Source organism: Numida meleagris, chromosome 5 (assembly GCF_002078875.1).
Source record: "Numida meleagris isolate 19003 breed g44 Domestic line chromosome 5, NumMel1.0, whole genome shotgun sequence".
In the NCBI taxonomy this organism is placed as follows: Eukaryota; Metazoa; Chordata; class Aves; order Galliformes; family Numididae; genus Numida; species Numida meleagris.
This window is the reverse complement of record NC_034413.1, coordinates 5113205-5118392: the sequence shown is the minus strand read 5'-3', so window position 1 is coordinate 5118392 and position 5188 is coordinate 5113205. Positions and strand designations below refer to the sequence as shown.

The following is a 5188-nucleotide window of genomic DNA, read 5'->3' as shown; positions in this document are numbered from 1 at the left end:
CCAGCTCTTCTGTTCAGTAAATTTGCTAAAAGTAATTATTTCCAAACTAAGTAAAAATTGCAAAAAATCGCTGAAAAGTTTGGCTTTTTTAAAAAAAATAATCTTCTGTTACAAGAAGTAGAGAATGAGACCCACTTTGACTCTGTGAAATAAAAGGGCAAATCCCAGCGTAACATTTCAGCATTTTTAACTATGTAGGCAGTGCTTAAAAAGCAATTATGACTGTTGTAACTCAAGTGTCATTTGCTGCAGGATAGACCCTGCCCTCACTGACATCCTGATGCGCCTGCTGTGGGCTGCCAGTGAAATTATTTCTAAGGATTCCAGTTCCTAGAGATGGATGTTTCAATAGGCTGGCTGCATGACAAAAGAAACTGAAACTTAAATACTAGCTTTGTGATGTGTTTTTATTCATGAAAGCACTATGTTCTTTTCTATCCGCTTCATTTTTCTTAACAGACTTATTTGTGTGTGTGTCAAGACCAAATTAAAGTAGCAGTGTGTTTACCATACTGAACACCAACAATGATGGTACTCTTTTCTTTTTTCTTTTAGGAAATGGACACTTTTGAAGTAAATGATGCTTGTTAGCAACAGCATTGTAAATATTTGTTACTTCAAGCAATAGTTGTTCTGTTTTGTTGATAAAAACAGAAAACACCTTTAGAATTTCATGAAGTCAGCACTATTGCTGCCTCAGCGTACTGCAGTCATCCTTCAGTTTGTAGCATCGTGGTTTAGCAGTTTCTTTCCCAGCCTAAATGCTAGAATTTTTGAGAGGGAACATAAGTGGTATTGTAAGCTAAATAAAATTAATTCCAATGTATGTCCTCAGTAAACATAAAGGAAAAAACATCCCGTATAAAAAGACCATGATCCAGGAAAAAAAAAAAAAGCCAAATTACAAAAACACAAATAAAAACCAAATTCAGGACAGAAGACATTTGTTTTTCAAACTTGTCTTTCCAGGTTCAGCTCATGCTGCAGTGGGACAGGTGGGCCCCTTCTGCACCCAGGTGGCAGCTCAATTGCTGGCAAGGTGGAAGCTAGGAATGGGTAGTTAGCCCTGATCCCCAGCACCTGGTTCAAAGGCCATTTAAGAAGCCAGAGAGACACCTGCATGTTTGGAAAGAGCAGGAAGATCTCCATGCTTGGTTTGAAGGAGGTTAGTGATGGTCTTACTTGTTCCTATCTTCACTTTGTTAATGGGAAAAAAAAAAAAAGTCCAAAACAGTATTTCAGATGTTGCTTGGAAGCTAATGTGGTGCTTGCTGCCCTGCTGGTGTGGATGTGAGTAGGCTGCAGACTTCTGCTCCCCGCTGGGTTGGTCGCTGTGTGTATGGTGACTGCTGGCCTCCCCCAGGGCCTGGGTAGCACAGGGGTCAGGCTGGGGAGCTGCAGTTCAGCTTCAGGCTCTGTGAAGTAAGTTCTATGTGGATGCTTTATGGTTGAGCTTGTTGCCTTCTTAAGGAAGAAGGAAAACTGGAGTTACACATATTGAGCTGCTGCTGGAATCTTTCTGGAACATAAAAACAGGTGGGGAGGGATCTGAATTTGAACTGTATGAATGGTTCAGTCCTCTGCAGGCCTTGCTTTTTTTATTTTATCCACTGTCTCTGGCCCTTTCCTCGCCCACTGAATGAAATTGTTTAAGAAGTTGACTGCTCCCTATTAGCTTCCTTCTGTGAGGGCTATGAGAGGTAATAAATAAATAAAAATCTTAGTGAAAAATTAATTCTCTGTCTCTGTTTAGGCTGTGTGAACCGGTATGAGGGGCTGGTGCTCTGGTCTGCCTGCAGACTGGTGTTACAGCAAAGGAGAGAGATGCTCTGAGGGCATCCGCGAGGGAGAGCTGGATGCATCAATGATGTGCTTCTTACACAGCCTTCAGCCCTTCCCTGTGTTTCCATTTGTTCTGTTAAAGTGTGAACTCCTTAGGGCGTGAGCCTGGGTTCCCATCTCTACAAGGTGTGTTTTAGCACTTGTAGCTCTCCCTTTATGGTGGCTGGGGGGGGGGGGGGGGGGGGGGGGGAGGGTGGTGCAGGCAGTCCAGGGTGGCCCCGATGGATGCCCCTTGTCTTGGCTGCTGCTAACAGCCACAGATGTGTCTGCTGTGCCTTTCTACATGAGCCTCTAATTGGCAGCTCTGAAGCTCTGTACATTTGGTGAGCAATGCCTTTTGTCAGAAATATTACCTCCATCCCTGGGGTTGGTGGGTCTTAAAAGGAAGCATTTATCAGAACTGTTCCTGGTTTTGTTCTTTCCTTGGTCTTCCTTATGCATTACAATAAAACAAATAAGAAGCATGAGACAGAAGAGTGATGAATTTCTTGAACTGAGAAGTTTTCTCTATACTGAGACCTTTCATCTTGAGCTCTGCTAGTGCGTTGCATCCATTACTTTTCACAACACTTGAGTGAATGTAATTACTGTCCTTTGTCTATGTACAACTTGTATAAACAGTGAGCAAGACTCTGATTGATTAGTCAAGGCATGTGGATGCATGGTACTGGGGCTGCACAGCTTTTCCTGTTATGTCATGTAATGCAAACTGTCCCAGCTAGAAACCAGCTCTTCTCCTGCAGAGCGGTCCTCTCCTAGCACACTGTAGTGTGTGTCTGTCATGTGGTGGGTAAGAGATGCTTCATTCCAGGCTCTTTCCTGGGTCTAGTAAGCTCCACGATCTTTCAGGGAGCCATTTACACTCAGCACAGCAAATCAGGAGGTCTAGTCCAATGGCTCTAAAACACGTTGCCCAGCTCAGGGCAGCTTTCTATAGTGCTCAGCACTGCTGAGCCAAGGGCAAACACAGATGCTATGCACATGTAGTGCACAACAATGAGGTAACTTTATAATTCCTTATGATAGGAAGAGAGGCATAATACTAATGACTTGTAAATGAGCTCCTTTCTGTTTTAAAGCTTTTGAATACTGTTCTGTCTTCTGGATGGTGCAGCTGGATGTGGTTGCTCAAAAGGCCAGGGGGTTGTGCTCCAGACATTCACGTAGAAGGAGCAGTCAGATCGATATCAATCTCTGCAGCCTGCTGCTGTTACAAAGGATCACAGTGCATTTTGTTCCACTGTATTTGTGCCCACAGTAGAAATCTAAGTGGGCTGGATGATGCTGTAGCCTTTGGGGTGTTGCAGTAGAGATGCAGAGGGCAGTTAGGACACCAGGCTACTGAAGGTGAAAATGAGCGGGCTCTGTTATTTGCCATAATGAGTTAACTTAACTAAGGCTGGGGAAAAGAGTAGAGAAGGAAAAGTGTCTCTAATGCTGATTATACTAGTATAGTGCTGATAATGTTGTTGAGGTGTGCATTGTCTCCCTTCAAAAGATAAACTACTGTTTGTGATAGGAGTGGGGCAGATTTCAGGGCTGTATGTCAGCAGCTGGGAAGGAAGCTTTCTGTGATCTCAGTGGGAAGCTCTAGCACAAAATGGCAGTACAGCTGCACTGGAAGACTGCAAGCCAAAGCTTATTGCTCTAGTATAATTGGAGAAATACATTTCTGAGGAGCTCTAAGGAAATAGGTACTCCTTGGTGTAGTGTACAGGCACCAAAATAAGAATGCTGGAAGAAAGAGAATTAAGTTAGACCAAGCTGTTGCTGTCATTCACAGATTATTAAATACATGTTCAGAGATTCTTTCTGGTGAGCTTTATATTGTCTTTTCTTTCTCTTTTCCCTAAATATATTAGTATCTCATTCAGAAGTATCTGAAATCACTTCCTTTATCCCTTTTCTGGGCCAGCTAAAGCTATTGGTGTATGGCAGAAAACAGCTGTAACCTTGCTATGGAGGAGCAGCCTGTCTTCTGTAAGCTCACTGCAGGCACATCTGGATCACAGCTGTTCCACAGCTTCAGCTTCCTCCACAGGGAAGCAGCACAGGGAGGTGAGCACTGGAGTCATGCTTTGTGGGAGAAAATAAAGCCCTAGCGTGGTGTCTGTAACAACGTTTAATGCTGTCTGAGCCTCATTTAAGTCCAGATGAATTTATAGATCTGAGTGAGGTCAGCTGTGGATATTCTCCTTCATAGCAGCTGGTAAAATTGTGGTATTCTACAGATACTGACTGGCTTGTAAAATGGGGCTCAGCGGGTCTGTACTTCCTTCATCTGTGTCAGTGCTCTGGCCTGTATGAGTGCACAAAAATGCCCCCATGAGCAAGTGTGATTCCACAGCATGGTCTGCATTCAGATGCATGAGGAGATTCGAAGATGGTTTTGCAGTGGAAGGACCTTGGCTTGGCCAGCTTGCTCAGTGTCTTGGGCAATGAATGGATTCCAAAGCATGCTGGAAATAGCTGAAGTTTGATAATCAGTGGCTTTAAATTAAGAATATTTTTGATTGTGAATGCTGCTTGAGGTGCGGGTAGCTGTTTTTGTTGGTTAAGCTTGTAGGCATTCAGCGGCTAACTACAGTAGGATGCTGAGGACAACCTGGAGAAGAGAGGACTTTAGTCAGAGTTGGACTGAAACAAAGTTCTTAAAAGGTACTGAGTGCATGGAAACAGTGGCAAGCTTTGAATGTTTTTTTGTTTTCTGTGCATATGAAGACAGATAGTCTTATTATTTGATGGACTACATGTGTGTATGGTTATAGTTGATCTAAGAGAAAATCCTTTCTCATAGAACTGTCTTTACGTATATTTTTCTCTTTTAGAATAGCTATAGTCTGTTTACCTTAGGCATAGTTGAGTGCTTAGGGCCACTTATTAAGGATCCATCTAAAGACTTCTTGACTTACTGTGTTTTTGTCATACTAAATCTTTTGCACCAAATACTTTAAAATGTGCTGTTTTCCTATGAAATGTCTTGACTGTAAGTATAAGGCTCTGCAACACAATGAATTTACCCCAGCTCACACATCTGATATTTCTTACAGCTGTGATGTCCCCCTTGGCAGTAAGTCTGTTTGTATTCTAGCACTAATTCTCTGTTGGAGTTCAGAGAGTTCACTAGCTACTTCATAAGTAATTTTATGCTATAGAAGACTTTCATTGTTCATGAGTTAGTGAAGCCATAGCAGTGGCATCAACTCTCTAATTTGATACATTTCATATTTTACTCACTGTTTAATGTATTTTTGCCATTGCTATGAATTTACCACCTACTTCTAAAGAAAACTCTAGTTATGGAAAAAAGAACTCTGAAAGAATGAATTCCCTCATCTCCTTGGGG

General features: G+C 42.4%; 1 long non-coding RNA gene across 5 annotated transcripts in view; it reads left to right on the top strand.

Annotated features, from left to right (window-relative positions):
- Positions 1080-5188, top strand: part of LOC110400436 — a 35455-nt gene continuing 31346 nt past the window's right edge. For 4 of the 5 annotated variants that reach the window (XR_002439837.1, XR_002439839.1, XR_002439840.1 and 1 more), the window contains exon 1: positions 1135-1165. This is a non-coding gene — a long non-coding RNA (uncharacterized LOC110400436). Of the gene's footprint in view, positions 1166-5188 lie in introns of all 5 variants that reach the window. The other variant, XR_002439838.1, reaches the window with a different exon arrangement.